We start from the raw sequence: 17,029 nt of genomic DNA on the forward strand, positions 1-17,029 counted from the left end.
CTCCAATCACAAAGTTAGGAATTAGGAAAATTTGCAAAGCAGCATTCTGTCCAACAACCTTGTGCATGTGGCAGACACACAGGTGAGCGTTAGCATGATTTACAAAGGAGGAATAGCAGAAAAGTAATAAAAACTTAGTCCAACTTTAAAAGTTGTTCTGTTAGAAGGCCTGCTCTAAACAACCAGAGAACGGCCTTGCTGAGGTACTGGTTGTGAAATCTGGTATGCTGGTCTTCTGGCTGCAGGAACAGGAATGCCAGAAGCTGCCAAGAAAGTCTGAAAGAACAGTGAAAATTGTGTATCTTTAAAACATGGCTTGACTGGCTCCTTCCATTCATTCTGGAGTGCCGCACCAAAAGTCATCTGCAAGGAGAACATCCCCAGGAAGGAGCAAGGAAAAAGGCTCTTCATAATAACATTGTGATAGGAGAATTGGCTTAGGTCAATAAAAAGTGAGGGAAAGCCACGCAAAACCTCAGCCTAGCTGGAAGCAGCTTAGTACTGGATATCATAAAAAGCATCTTAAAAATAAATTATTTTTCTCCCCAATGTACTCTGCTGGCTAGATGTAAAAATATCACATATTTTGTGTGCAGAGGGAACAGAGAGCAGTGGAATGTACATATATATGTCCAAATGGCTCAGGGGGAAGAGATTTGGGAACTCCCAAGCCCTTATTTCATACCTGATTACAACTGCTCCTGCAGCCACAGATCTATCAATCCTCTTCACAGTGTGTAGAGGTTTCTCCTCGTAAACTGATCCCAGCAGGAATCAGATCCAGCTTGAGTTCCCTCTCCCTACAGCACATTGAGCCACCCAAACCAGTTTTGGTAATTGTCACGGGTGTCAGGCTGTCCTGCCACGCTCCCATGCACACTCGCGCATCTGGCAGCAAACCAAGGCAGCTGACTGCAGAGCCGACTGCTCTCTACAGTCTTTGAAAAGCTGCTGGAAATACCTGAGCAGCATGCACATGGGCACGCCCCAGAGGATGCTCGGCACTCTGCACAGCCCTCAGTTTTTGTATTGCTCACATCACGCTACAGGCTGAGAAGGAAGACCAGGGAGGAGTTTATAGGAAATGTAGAACCAGCTTCAGTCCTACCAGCATCACAATATCTGTTATGCATTGAGCCTTTACGAGAGGGCTGTGGCAATTACTAAGTCTTTTCCTTGTTGTAACAGATTCTCAGCTGCTATAAACTGACATAACTTCATTGATTTAAAGGCAGCTATAACAATTTACAGCTGAACACTGGGCCCACTTTTATAAAGGACAATGCTTCCTGACTTCCCCTAAGAATTAGTTTTCAGATACAGGATGCCTTTCTTTATTTATTAGATAAGGAATCAAGATCTGCTAGGTGCCATGTAATTACAGTCTGAAGGACCACAGGCTTCCCCCAACAACCCGACTTTGTGCTGAAGCCCGATTTGTCCTACACTCACCGTTCAGCTGAAACGCAGCCGTTCACAGGCTAGATCAGACACCCTTGAAATTGTCAATAAACATGCATGGCTTCAATCTTTTCATATGTGGTTAAATGTTTTTGCTCCTAAATTGTAAACTAAAAATAGCACACATTAACAGGATACGTATTGTTCCACCTGCAGATACTTCTCTCAAGAGAACGAGCATCTCTTTTATGGAAATGTTTGGTTTTAATTTCTTCTTTGGTCATGATAAACATTGTCGATGAATTTGCCTTAGGAATTGAAAAGACAAGATGTATTCTTACAAAACGAGCCAGATCTAAATGGAAAAGGAGCAGGTTATGTAAAGTAAGAGCAAATAAAGTAAGAAAGTGAATTAATCTCTATAAAGGCAAGAATACAACTGAAGACAAGTGTTTTTTCTTTGTTTTAGATTTTGCACATGCGTTTCCAGTCATCACGTCTCTAAGGGTAGCGAATCCCATTTTAATTATTATTTCTTTTTTATAAATAAATACATTTTTATAAATAAATTATTATTATTTAATTATTATTTCTCTTTAATTGTATTTTTGCAACTTGTACAACCAAGTAGGAAGATAAACTCTTTAGTAAGGTGCATGTCAGGTTTCAGAGAAGAAATATTTTAATATCAACTCACCATTACCAGTTTTACACACTGGTTCACACAACTACACTTTGTAACATTTCCCAGCCTGCTTTCAGGTAAATCACAAGCCTAGGAAAACTCTGAAACCAGCAAGTAAAATCCAGACTGCAAGTGAAACAACTACAGCTGCCCCAAGACTGCACTTCACAACCATGTCTTTCTAACTGATTTTGATTAATAGCATTCCTAAAGGCAATCCACTGAAATCAAATGGGGCAGTTGCTGGGATCTGTTGCCTGAAAATAACAAAACCAAAATGGAGCATTTACTTCACTCACTAATCAAACCTTCCCGTCAAAATTTCTTATAGAGTAATTTAATTTTCAATGAAAAAAATCATTTTTCAAACCTGGCTTTCAACAAAGCGTTGGGTTCTGGAAACATTTTGCTGCGAAAGGAAAAGTTCTGCCAAAGCGTTCTGGCTGACAGCTGAGGTTAAGGGAAAACGGGCTGCTTAGTTTTTTGCACGACTTGGACAAAATTTTTAAATTCCTACCATTTTCTAACGATTGTGGTGAAAACTTTTACAGTTTTTCAGCAAACATATTCTGATAAAAATGTCTTCTAGATTGTACGGGTATTCCTTGGGGAAATAAATGTCTGCAGGAACCAGCTGATGCCCTCCATGAGGTTTAGTACTGCATAAAGGTGTGATGGCTGGTTCTAAACCTGTAACATTTTTTTCCCCCATGTTATATTTTTATCCAGAAGTCTCAAAGCACGGATAAATGTTCTCACCCAAGCGATGTTTCTCCATCCTAGTCACTAGAAAGCTAAACACAGCCAGGGCTTGCTTTACTCTGACAAACCCTGGCTAGCACCACGTCAGTGCCACAACCCAGGCTCTGTAGCACATTCTAGCTCCTACCCAAGTTCAGAAATATCCATTCCACTTGAGGAATCCAGGCACACAACACTGTTCAACATCTCAATACCTATTTAATTTACTTACCCCAAGTCCCACTGCATCCAGGGACCGTATGTTGTTTCTGACCCGTGTGCGATGGCTTGCTCTAGGAAGGATAAGCCACGTGCTACATGCAGGACTGCAGAGCCAGAAATAAGCAAAAAATCTGTAATAGCAGGAGAAAAATCGTTTAATTAAAATATGACATGACTAGCACTCCTGCCTGCTTGTACACTGCTGTTTGCATTAGACAAGGTAGAGACCCACTGTGGAGTACGCAGAATAAAGGGTGTTAGAGGATGGAGATAAAAACAGTTAAGGGCCTTAACCTCTGAAGAGGGTTCCTAAAGCTCCAGCATCCTTGCCAGAAGTACAACTCTTAATAATCCCATGGCTGTGATTTATTATCAATGTATGTGCACATTCTGAAAAATTCCCAGGGGGTCTGTAAATTGCATATGTAACTATAGATTAATGCTCATAATCCCTGGTAAAAGCTCTGCAATAACACTTCTATAACCCACAGAAATTCTCCCACTAATATTCCTAATCCTTTCCCATTGGACTTTATGATACTTCTGTGATTTTCAGGCAGTCCAGCAGTGACTAAACAATATTTATGATTTAACTCTGCTGGTTTTGATTTCCAGCCTAGAGGGGTTTTTAATTTTAAGTTACACCCACGTACGTAAATAGTGCCTCCTAAATATCCAGGAAATGACAAAAAAAAAAAAAAAAAAAAAAAAAAAAAAAAAAAAGAAGATAAGAAACAAGAAGATGCCTGTGTGTCCTTTATTACCTTTCCTACCATTGCATACCCACTTGGAAATCCACATTTACTGTCAGATTCTTGAAAACAGACCAGGGAACATTAGTGACCTTCCCCTGCTACTGCTCTAGCATCACACCTGCAACTGCGTACATGCAAAGAGTATTTGGGGGCAGGACGAATGGAAGGAAGGGTCTTCTATTTTTTTTTCTCCCTTTTCATTACATCATATTTAGTCTCATTCTCCTTAGACTGTAAAGCTGCCAGTTTTCAAGTGTCCCTCATTAACTTTTAAAACCTAAGCTCTGCTGAAGAGGAGTTATTACTTTTTTCCTGGCACTGACTGAAATTGCAATACCCATATAAGAGCACTAAATCCTAATAGCTACTCAAGGCAAACTAAGAAATAAAGGCTTAACATGAGATGTAAAATTAAATATTGTACACAACAGGTTGTCACGTGCAGGAATTTGAACTGTAGGTGATTACATATACTACACTTCTGGAAAGATAACTGATCGAGCTGCCTTAAAGGAAACCCACCTTTAAAAAAAATCAAAGGATAGGAGAAGATAGTAAATAAAGAGAATATAGTAAATAACATTTCTGTACTGTTTTACGGAGAGGATTTCCTTATACAGGTACGCAGAGATGAAATTCTGTTTGTCCTTAGTCAACCTGAGCACTGATATCACCTTGTCCAGCCAACATCATATATTGCAATCTGCACCAAAATTGTTCGCTTTATACTCCAGGGAACAGTCCTAAACCTTATGCTGTGTAAGTGCCTTTGCTTCTGGCCGTATCTCTCTGTGCTTTAAAAATAGGAAGCAGCAGAAAAGGTTCAGGAGTCAGAGGCTGTCTTGTAGGACTGCTGTACATGGACTTCTTATACTCAAGAGCTTTATAACTGGTTAAAGCCCAAACATCTTGCAGGAAAACACTGGTGCAACGAAACCAGGGGAGGATTGAGTTTCATTCTGAACTAAGTTTAGAATGAAACCTGGCTGAACTTAATTTACAGTATTGGTGGCTGGCATACACCGGGCTGAACCTATCTGTAAGGTCAACCCTAAATAGCAGGGTAAACATAAACAGAATGCCTCTACTAGATGCTGCTCCTCCACACACCTCTCAAGTGCCCTGCACCTCATCAGCTTGACATCTGTACTCTCACACTCAGGGTTCTGGGCTTTGATTAACACCTGCTTTGGCATCAAAGGGAAAAATGCTAAATTAAATGTATTTAAGACTCATGTTGGCATAATGTATGATAAAAATAATCTAAATATTTTCACCAGAAAGCTACCTGTTTGCTCTGCCTTTCAGAGGAGAACTACAGCAACACGAACTCGGACTTTTTATAAACACACGCACATACATGTACATGTATAGATAGATGTGATAGATGTAGCAGCAGGGTTAGAAGGACATAAATCCCTACATGACATATTGTTACCTTGTTTTGAAAGCATTTATATGCAATAATTTATTTTTTTTTCCTCCAAGAATCACATGACTTACAGAATTTCCACTCCAGTTTACTGTTTTCTCACAGCTCTGCTGAGCAAGAGAACAAATAAAAGCTAATTTCTATTATGCAGCTATTCATACAGTAGCTCAATAATGCCAGAGAGACTGCCTTCTGGGAAACTGCAACACGTGCTTGGTTATACCAGGGTAACTCAGCTGATCTAAAGGGGATTATTGGGATTTATACCATTGTGATGGGGCAGGGTATTAAAATTTGAACCTCCACTTTAGTCTCAGCGAAACAGGATGGAGGGGAGAGCTAAGGCAGGGTGTTAGTTCGGTGTAATGGAACTTCCATTACGGCTCTGTACCATATACTTAGTGTACTGTTTGCCTCCTGAATTAAAGAGATCTCACCACCACTAGCAGAACATGGTTTTCAGTTGATGGAGGTAGGAAGCTCAAGTGAAGAACAGGTGATCTTGCTCTGGCTCACCAGCGTGAGATATACTGACTCAGGGAACAGTTGTGATTTCTTAATAAAACTAAATTTAATGAGAATGTGCGAGATTGTTTAGATTCTATGAATATAATTTTTGTTTCATAACATGAAAGATATTATTTCTATTAAATCTCATGTTACAATAAACATTCCTTAGTACTGTTTACAGGACAAACAGTAACAACGACATAGCCAAATAACGTTTGCAATGACTTATCTTCATGCAACTGTATTCAGCTCTCATACACAATGCTGTGAATCACCGCCCAAGCTTCAGATTTTACTTTGCCCTAAATCTGTTCAGACAGCAGAAAGTAGTCAAGGTTTACAAATGCATATCCTTTATTCTTTTGTCTCTGCACTAAATCAATTGTTTTTAAAAAGCAGAGAGAGAAAACAAAAGTAACATATACAAAGTGTTTTGGAAATGAGGAAGTTATTTATTGTGCAGAGGCATAGCTTTGACAGACCTGTAAACGCGCTATTAGCGAGCTAATTGCAAAAGATGGAAACATTTTCCTCCTTATACTCAAGCTGTTTAACTCACACATTAGGAGAATGAGAATGGCAGTATTTATTATTTACTAGACTATTGTATGACCAAAGCATAATGAGAAGATGTTTCCCCTCCTTGACTCCCAATGATCATGGCTTGAATTCTACCTAAGCTTTGCTACCAGAAAGGAACAAGAAAGAGTCCAGAGATGCTGGTCTTGAGTGCCAGCCAAACACTCCTGAACCCAAGTTCAATGAATTGCGCCATCTGAACTCAAGTTTCATGAGACTTAGTTGAAGAACCAGTGGGCTAGTTCTACTTCCCTTCCTAATGGAACACAGCAAGCAAGCAGCATACATCCTTGGAAGCAGCAGTATCTTCCAATTAAAGGTCTGGCCTGTAAGGCAGTTACCCACCTTCTGCCCAGCCAAGTGCCTGAGGCTTGCAAAGGATCTATTGAAGAACAAGCTATTGGACATCCAGCTTCTAAAAAATTTACCAAATTTATGATGCTACTGAATAAAACCACTGAAATACCTCAGTACAAATAGGACATCAAGACTTCCCAGATGTACCGATCCTGATCAAAAATGAACTCTAGCACCTGATCTTTACTTCAAGAAAAAAGTTCTCTCTTTTCCCTTCTCCTCCCCCTTAAATTGGTTCTCTTTCCTTCCTTTTAGTAAGTGTGGGACTGACAAAATTCCTGTAGCGAGGTCCTAGATCAGTATTATACAACCAGTTCCCTGGGAATGATGGCCTACAGCACATGAAAGAAGAATATCTTCTAGATGCTCACAGCCACTTTCACAGTGCTTTCATTTCCAAGACATGCACTTGTAACACAGAAGCCTTCTCGCTTAATCAGGTGGACCCAAATACACTCTTCTCAGCACTTTCCAGCATGAACAGATGTGTACTTGACTTCAGGAGAATGCCAGGGATGTTTAAGAAAAATAAGGCTGAATGACTCTCAACACCTCTTACATTTCACATTTCTTCCTGTGATGTCTGCTATAAAAGCGTAGGAAGACTTCGGAACGTGCAGACAGAGACTTGGAATTGCAAAAAACACATAATGCTCTTGGAAAATTACCTTGGTTTTGTTCTACAGCACAGCCAGTAGCAGCACAGATGAAACAGCCAAGCTCTGCACACCACAACCAGGCAGCTGCCCTTTAAACACTGCAACGCACAAATAGATCTCAAGCAGTTACGTAAGATACTGCCGTGTGCTTACATTTGCACACACGTGTGCATAGACACACACTATTAAGAGATTTTATTCCTGGGAAGTTGCTTGAGAAGTTGAGTGCCTAAGCGGGTGTGCTGGCAGACTGCGAACCACAAGACTGTCAGGCTTGGAAGGAATCTCAGTGGGGCTAACCCAGTCCATTGTCCTCCTTCTTAGCAGGAATGATTTCACTATCCCTGAACAATCCTCCAAAGATGTGTGTCAGACTTAGCTTTGAATATGCCGGCTGATAGGACTGGTCACCTCCCTTGGCATCTCACTGCGTTGACTAACCCTTCCTAGACTTAGGCAGTTTTTCCTAAGTTTTCTCTGTTCTGGCCTCATTGCTCAATCAAAATAATTGGTCCCTGTCCTCTTTATAACAGTACTTCAATATATTTGCAGCCACTTACGTTTCCCAACAGTTTTCCTTTGGTCTAGACTGAACGTGACCCTTGAATTTTCCACAGAGATCTGACTGGTTGATGATCTCCCCTGGGGCTCTCGCTGGGCCTGGCCGCGGCCAGTAACGCAGCTGGTAGGAGGGCTCACCGCGCTCTGGAGCAAGCTATCGACATAATTCTGTCACTCACAGAAACAGGTTCAAACATTCCTCTCTGTCGCCACATTATGGTGAAATTTCAGTTTCTCCAGACCCACAATCATAACTTATTTATTGCTGTTTTGCCTTTCGAAGCAGGCTGCTCTTAAGAGGAAAGAGAATTTGGCGCTGCTCTAATGCGTGGGCTAGGACTCTGTCCACTGCTACTACGTGCAAGAAGCTGGTCCTGTGTCCACAGTCAAAAAGGAGTTTCATTAACTAAAGAGAAAAACTTCAGGGAAATATACATAATAAACAACCCAATCTATCCAGTTTATCACAGAAAAAAAATAAATTATTTCAACACAGTATACACAGTATTCCAAGAATTATCTCCATAAGAAAAAGATAAGAAGGCTTTCACTTAGCAAAGACATATCAAGATCCAAACTCTGGAAGTCAGCTGTATTCAAACTGGAAACAAGATAGAAATTTTGAACACTGAAAACAGGTTGCTGAGGAACATCTCCAAGTCTCCACCACTCTGGGTTCTTCAGTTGACACCAAAATCTTAAAAAAAAAAAAAAAAAAGGCCAATTCACCCACACGTGGAATTCTAAGGATTCAATTCAAAAAAATTGAATTGAATTAAATTCAAAAGATTGCAATATTATTGTAATATTTGTAATATTCCTTGCTGGGAATTAAGTCCCTATTAAACAATTAGCAATTTTCCTGATGGGAAATCAGCTACAGAATATTTGAAGACAGACTAGACTGCTGAGCTTTGAATTAGTTTCAAATGAAACTGCAAGTCCATAAAACGTTATGAAAGGTACTGCAACCTTGTCTCTGTCAAAACTGCAGTTCTAGGAGGGGGAAAGAAAATGGAAGAGATGAAAAGTAGAAGACTTGTCTAGGTAAAATTTGTTCAGCCTGAAGAAAACGAAAAGGCTTTGGCATACTTAGGAACTTTCCCCAAGTCTTTCTTTTTCCTTTTTTTCTCCCCTAGGTTTGCTTTACTCCCTGAAGAGGGCCTAGTGGAATGTCTCCTATTCCCATTTCTATAACAGCACAGAAATTATGCACTAATTATAACTCTTATCTGGTTAAGCACAACATGAGCTCCCACTTCCCTTCTGTTTTGTTTTACTTTGTCTCCTCCTTCCCTACTCCATCGCCATCATTTCAGACCTGCTCTTCATTTCTGCCCCATCCAGCCTGTTCTGTTCCTCTCTAAATGCCTATCCTTCAGCTTTATGGCCACCAGTTGGCAATCACACATTTCTGTTATTAGAAAGGTTTCCCCAGTTCTTGAACGAACACTTCAGGCAATGGAATTCCTTCCTTAACCTTATTAATGTCAAGTTATATAGTCACTGTGGCAACCAGAAGGTAAATTAGATCAGTTTTGGGGGATCTAAATTTGGATTATAGGCTGTAGTCTGTAAGACCTGTTAGAAATGGGAGTAATAAATAAATAAATAAATAAGGCCCCATAGCTGTAGTAACTTACAAAACATAATAGGGGAAAAATTGGCCTTTGCTGTTTGAAAACAGATCAAAGTATCAAAAGGGTGTCACACCGCAAAAGGTTAAGGCCTATTAAAACATTATAATTTTGCAGTCTCTAATATTATTAGTATTTTCCACTTGATGCTGCCAGATAATAAGTAACAGTGGACAGCAAACATCCTGCCTTTACAGCCTTAGTATGTGTAGAAAATATCCTCCACCTTTAGAAGAAAAAAAAAAATCCCTAAATGTAAGGCTGGGATCCCACATGGGATGGAGCGGTGAGGCTGCCATTTTGTAGCTGCAGTAATAAAACAAGCATTGCCATACTCAAACAGGTGCTGCTCAGAAGTGTTCCTTCCCCTAGACAGCCAGACAGGCAGGCAGGCAGTACAAACTATGCCTCATTTCATCTTGTCGAGCCTAATTCTGGTGGTGTTGTCAGTCACGGAACAGTGGGATGGATTTCAGAGTTAAATAATAACCAATAGTGTGACGTCTGGCAGATGGGATTTTTATTTTTATTTTTTTCACCTCTTGAAAAGATTTCCCATTTACCCTTGTCTCTAACCGAAAGCTGGCTTCGAGCTCCCTTCTAGCTCATGCACTGCTCCTTTGGCTAGTAAATAATTTTAATGAATGTTCTTCCTAAAGTTCAACCAGAGAGCAGAGGCATGACAGATATCCTGCCAGCCAGGATATCTGAGTAACACGCACTGCAGCAGTCCTCTAACAAGCTTGCTAACCAGAGAAAGTGACAGCTTGACATTTTCAGAGGTTATTCCCTAGTGCTATGGAAAGTAACTTCATCAGCCCGGGTGCTCAGAACTGTAGGAGAGTCAAGGCACAAGGTCTGGAGTCGTGATCATGGCAAAGGCTTTGATGGAGCTAACAGCCAGCAGCGTCTAAGGAGGACCCGCCTTGTGTGCCTACACCATCTCCAGCCACGCTTGCCGTGACCGGTATTTGTCTTTGACCAGAAAAGGCCCCAGCCTGAAGGCTCCACTGTACCTATGACCTGCATGCATTAGGTGAGGCTCCTGCAGAAGCTAAGCATTTGGTACTCCATCAAAGCACTTTTCCAGGGGCTCTCAGGACTAAGTTGCAGCTTAGGTAAAGAATTGAAGATATTTATGTTACCGACAGCTAGTAAAAGAAAACAGACCAGCAGTTCCCCCCAAAAATAGGATATGTAAAGAAATCTATGAAAATCTTTCCACCTTTACAAATTTTTAACATTTATCTTATTCTTTCACAGTTTAGGATACGTTTTCTTTCACAAATCCTTCAAATCTGTAACACCCTCAGACAATGGAAATATTTATTATGGGAAAACTGAGATGCAGTTGTTTAAATAATATCAAGGAGTAACAAGAATAAAAGGAGTCATGACCCTATGCTGCGAACAGGTTTGTCATGAACCTAACCTAACCACTAGGCAATGTTGCGTCCGTATTAGATGGATACTGCTGCAGCTTTCGACAGGGAGGGGATGATCCTTGGCTTAAAGAAGACAGCAGAGGGTGTGATGCTCAGGAACTCCAGTATCCTTTGCCCAGCACAACAATATAGTTAAGGGAAAAAAAAAAAAAAAAAGAAAAGATGGAAAAACAAGGCAAGAAAAGATGAACTTGGCTGAACGCGTAATAGGTATATTGAATAACTGATAGTTAAGTCATGTCCTTGTTTGTTCTTTTAAACATACTTCTGGTGAGCAATCATGCACCTGCTATAAATTACTAGCAAATAAGTCTCCATTTATGTGTCTCCAGTAAACATACACACACCAAAAAGAAAAACCCCTACAAAACAACAACAAACAGAAAAGCCATCCATAACCAACAGCATTTTTCCAGAGCTGGTCTACAAAGTTTCCAAAGCAGACAAGCAGCAGATTTTGTAAAGATTTAGATCATCAAAAAAGAGTCCCAAAGAGTTAGGCCGTTCAAGATTATGAATTTCATTCTCCATCCATCAGGTTGTAGCTCTTTGCTAGATGCAATTTGAATATTAAAAAAAAAAAAAAAAAAAAAAAAAAAAAAAAAGATTGATTTGTATGCTTGAAGCCTGTTCTTTTTAATTTTAAAAAGAGTTTTGATTCTAACCAGTGTAGAATCTAATCCAGAATAGCTTTCAAAATTGCAAAGAATAAGATCAGAGCTTTGAGAATATAAATGGGGTTTTATCCAACGTATGACTAGATGTTTCCAGCTAGTATACCGTGTGAAAGAGAAGAAAACGAGCCATTAAAAATGAAGTATTTTTATAGGACAGCTTCACAAACATGTTACCTCTGCTGACCTTTAGATAAAGGTGAAAAGGTAAATGAAAGAATTTGGAAATTATTAGCCTGAAAAAGGAGCAATGACCCTCTCAGGGTTATTCCCGAATTTCCCTAGCATAGCTTGTAATTCCTGGGAGATCATTTGCACAGTGCAGAGACCTTACTTAGAGTCAAAATATTTTTCTGCCTTTGTAGTGGCTCTCCTAATACATAAAACGTGGAGTTTCCTTTTGTTCCACCTCCACCCCTAGCTAGGGTGGGTGCCAGCGCAGGCTTTCATTCATGGGACTACAGATTTTCCAGCTATATACCGTACCGGAAAGAATAATAGCTGGGATAAACTTCTCCCTAACATATCCCCTCCAATTTTAAAGGTCTGATCACTAAACCATCACTTACCCCACTCCACCAAACTATGCAAATTCATTTTAACCATTTACATCATAGCTCAATTTGGCCTATGGTTTCCTCTCCCGTTTTAAAACCTGACAGCATTGACAATGCAGACCTAAACGAGGAGCGCAGAAGAAATCCAGAGCCTTAGGTCCTTTCCCAGCTCCTTCATTAACTTGCAGTCCAGCTTGGGCAAACAATTGGATTTCTTTAGGTCATTTTACTGCTCTACACTGACTTAAAAGTAAATTATGTCTCTAGGATGGATGCAAGCCTCAGACATTTTCACGAGAAAACCCTTTAGAAATTGGAATAGCTCATGCTAACTGCAAAGAAACACAGAACTGCAGCTGAATGGGGAAACTTCAAGGGAGGACCTTGGGTAGAAGTCAGAATACAAGTTTTGATCAGAAATTCCTCACGATTTCAGCCCCTTATTCTTCCAGTTACTGATTATCCTAAATTCAGGTTGTCATTTCCTTTTTCCAAACCCACACGGGTGAACTCCAAGAGACAAGTTTGGTGTATGACTACAACAGGCAGCATCCTCCTGAGTTTGCAGCTCTCTTGCTCACAATCAAGCTATTTTTTACTCCCTGGAGCATATGCCACATTTAATTCAAGGTCACAGGACTCTACAGACAGGAAATTAAATGAATTAAAAGCTTACGTGGTATCAAAAATGAAATTTGTAGCACTCAACATGCTCATAGGAAATTAGTAATCTGGGTTGAGAATTTTAATATTTTAACAGATAGTTCATGATAATATATATTATTTACATTTCTATAAGGGGTATCTTAAGAAAGGTACGATAGTTTTCACTTTTCTGATGTCTCTTTGCTTACTATTTCTTGTTTCTGAGGTAAGACTACTTTCTGAGGGTTACACTTTTTTTTAATAAGGTGCTATTATTATGCCTTTTTTAAAACAAACAAATAGTGTCTGTACATAACAAATAGTGTCTGTATGAAGTCTAGGATTGATTTGTATTTCTTCATGAAAACAAAATGGAGTAATTTCTGATCGTGTCTGTAATTCATTAAAATAAGCAATGTAATGCTTCTTTTGTTGACAAGCTTTTCCCCCATTAAAAAAGGCACTTGTTTCTAATGTTCTGAAGGAAGATAAAGCAGTTGGATGAGAGTGTGAGTGTGTGTGTGGGGGGATGGACACATTTTTCACTGATTATCCTTACTCCTAGGTAAGTGCTACAACTGCTGGATTGAGCAGTCATGGACTCTTACTCCTCCTGAGTCAGTGAATCTTGAATTCTCCATGGCCACTGGCTCATGACCTGCTTTCCCCACATACCAAGGAGAAAGGGAACTTCACAGACAGTTTTGGGAGCTCACCTCAAATCCCCAGTCACGGCTGCTCAGTTTCCAGGCAGTGTCACTGCTTCAACACACTCCACTTCCATCTTCCCCTGCCTTCCCAGTGTCTGGAAAGAGACTGGATTTTTGCTCTCTATCCACAACTTTGCACAATCTGTTTCTATGGCAGAGGATGTAAATACTTGGGGGAGGTAGAAGGGGGGGATGGTTAAGAAGAGATAGGCAGAGTGCCCCAGAGCAGAGGGAAGCAGGGCAGGATGCTCACCCATTCAACAGTGGCCTCTTGACAGACTTTCACAGCTTCTTTGAAAAAGTTGCCAGAATTGGACTGCTGGCTGCTACAAATCAGGCACTGCACACACCAGCCAGCTATCACCCTAAGCTCCTTGAGGGCTCAGCCAGCTCTTGCATTCACTTTTTTAATCCCTGTGTCCAGTATTTTTTATGCAGCCCTAGAAACTTAAATTTCCTTTTAATTAAAACCTATCAAGTAGCAGTATAGCTATAGGAAACATAGTATGTATATGTATATATAGATATATATAGAGAGAGAGATTGTGTTTTTCAGAAAGAAACATTAGTGGAATCTGGATTTAGCATAACCTTCTGAAAGAATAGGGGGCCTGTCCTCCTGTTTATTATCATCACAGCCTTGGTACAGCAGAGCTGTTCCTTGGTTTCCAACGTGCAGCGGCAGTGCCAGTAACCCAACAAAGTCACAGGCTCCTGTCAGCCTTTTAAAAAGCATTCCTGCTGGTGCCGTTCTTTTCACCAGTAGCTACATGAAAGCTGAGATCGCGATTCAAAGCCTGTGCTTCGCCAGCCACACTAAGTGAAAGCCCAGGAATCCTGACTAAAGCAGCAAGCGGCACCATCTAGAAGCTAGACACGCTAATAATAAGGCTACACAATGACATACAAACCAACTTCACAGAGCTCAGGTTATTTATTTGCTCTCCCCCTGCCCAATATATACATAAACTACTGGCATTAACTACAGTTTGGTAGACTACATGTCAGGGGTTACTGAGAAAAATTGTCATTGACAGTAAGAGGCTCAAAGAGCACGAGGGTGCAAACTGTTTTCAATCTGAGCTTCGTTAAAAAGGCCAGCGGTATCTCAAGGAGCAGGCTGACCCCATTATCAGGCCTGCAGGGAGTTAAGACAGCAGCCAGCAGCAGAGCCAGCCAAAATGCCTGAGCAGAGGCCAGCCAAGAAGGCAGCCAGGCGAATCCAAAGCTGCTGGAAAAATACATTCTGGAGCATGGTGTCTGGGACCCTGAGCAGCTACGCACGCCCTGTGTTAGTGGACATGGGTGTTGGCCTGCACATAGCAGCACAGGGGAAAGGGTGAAGGGGGAAAGCAAGTCAGGTCAGGGTTACATAAGGGGCCTACTGACTTTGTGATGACTTATCTGGAATAACAGGTGTTTACCAGAACAAGATCTCCTGTTTTACAGTAAGAGTTTGACCAGGAGAGGGTATGTAGAAAGGGATTTTACACTATAACGTTAAAGAACTATAGAGGACCATGACAGGCAGCACAAGAAGTGGGATATTCCTGCCTACTGAAGTCTTCACAAACTTTAGAAAGCATATTTTTTTTCCGTCATCATCAACCATAATTGCATTTTGGTGCCAACAGACAGAAGGACCTAGGATAAACAAGGCCTTTACCACCAAAAAACTAGGCCTTTACCACCAAAAACAGTAGAAAACAAGAAGATATATTAGGACCACTAACTGTTGTCCAGTCACTTCCATATCTTTACTGCAATAATAAAGCAAGTTATTAATGAATTGCAAAATATGGTGTTGAAGGCAGGACAAAAGGTAATTCAGAGACACGGAGACTCTGGAACCCTAAGAAAGAAAACTCCTGTGCTTACAACAGCTAGAAATGATGATGAAATATCCATCGTGGGAACCTGAAAAGTAGGTGTGAATATCTGATACAGCTCCATGTTTTGCTCCCAAGCTAAGGTCATACCCACTTTTAAGAGCATAGCCTACAGTCTTGTCCCATCTGAAGCTCCAGGCACAACACTCACCCAAAAATTCAGAGTGAATTTTGGACCCAGCTCCCCTCAGAAGGGGACAGAAGACCATTACGGAACAAAACACTGGTCCCACAAGCAGAATCAACAAAGGACTGAGTTATGAGCCTAAAGTAGAAGAGGAGAAGAAACAGCAATTGAAAATATTTTTTATAGGATGGCCAGCAGTTGCAGTGCTTCAGGATGGAGTGAATTAAGTATAGATCTGTCATTCACACTCTTTTAAAAGTTTGCCACAGACACTTATGCAAGATTAAGGCCTTCATTATAAATGAAGATTAACAATAATTAATCTAACAGCAGCACAGAGAGCAATCTGGTGTTCTTCAGACTAAGAATTGTGATTAAACAGTCATGACCCTACCAAAAATGGAAAACGGGGCTCAAGAAATATTAGAGATTCTGTTTTCCTTTGAAAACACTGGTTAAAAACAAACAAACAAAAACCCACAACACATTTTACTCAGTTGCACAGAGTTTGTCCGGAAAACGCTACCATCCCTGTTTGTTCTCCCATGATAAAAGACCCACAATTTTCAATCCTTACAGTATTTTATTCTCCTCAGTAGAAGTCTGTAAATCTCATTAAGCCAGTGTCTCTTAGTGCTTCTCAGTACCAATAAGAGTACATTTAAAAAAAATCTTGCCAGTGAAGTTTGTTTCTCTTAGGAGTCCCAGGTAACTGTAAATCAAATACATAAGATTCAATATATTTTTTGTGCAAAAGGAGAAATAGAACAGAAAACTTCCCTGATGTCAGAAATGCTCTTTTTAATCATTAGAACTTTGGCAAGAAAACATATGTGCACAAACACGCAAGTTTAACATGTCTCTGAAAGTCTGATCTCTTGTACTTCAGACCAAATAAAAAACAAAGAGCACGCCAAATTCTGACCAGAATCTGCAGCAAAGCTAAGTTGGTCTTTAGTGTTGAAAGACTATAGCTGTTTAAGACACAATTTACAAGGAGTGAAATAAACTTTGGGTAAACATAGGCAACTACACTTTGGCACAGAAGGGACTAACATCATTTAGAAACCTTACTACTGTTTTCTGCTCACACAAGACCAAGGACGCAGTAACAGCATCCGGGAGGCGCTAATGCTTCTGACAGGAGAATGACAGATCTGCCAGAGGAGATTAACAGCTGCCCTAAATGAGCAGGAAGGAAGACAAAGAAAGACTGTTAGCAAATTGTAGCAAAAGTCACCCAGCCCCTCTATCACTGGAGACTGAATCTTGCTCCTTTACCTGTGGGATAAAGCATTTGGAACAGAACGGGAACAGGAGGATATCTGGCACCTGGCAAAGTACCACGCAAGGGTGGTGGACTTAAAAACCTGCAAGAATATCTGGGAATGTTGCAATCCTGTCAGGGCACACATGACTGGTATTTTTGACTGAGGCAGGATG

The sequence above is a fragment of the Aythya ferina genome (genome assembly GCF_964211825.1).
Source record: "Aythya ferina genome assembly, chromosome: 13".
Taxonomy (NCBI): Eukaryota; Metazoa; Chordata; class Aves; order Anseriformes; family Anatidae; genus Aythya; species Aythya ferina.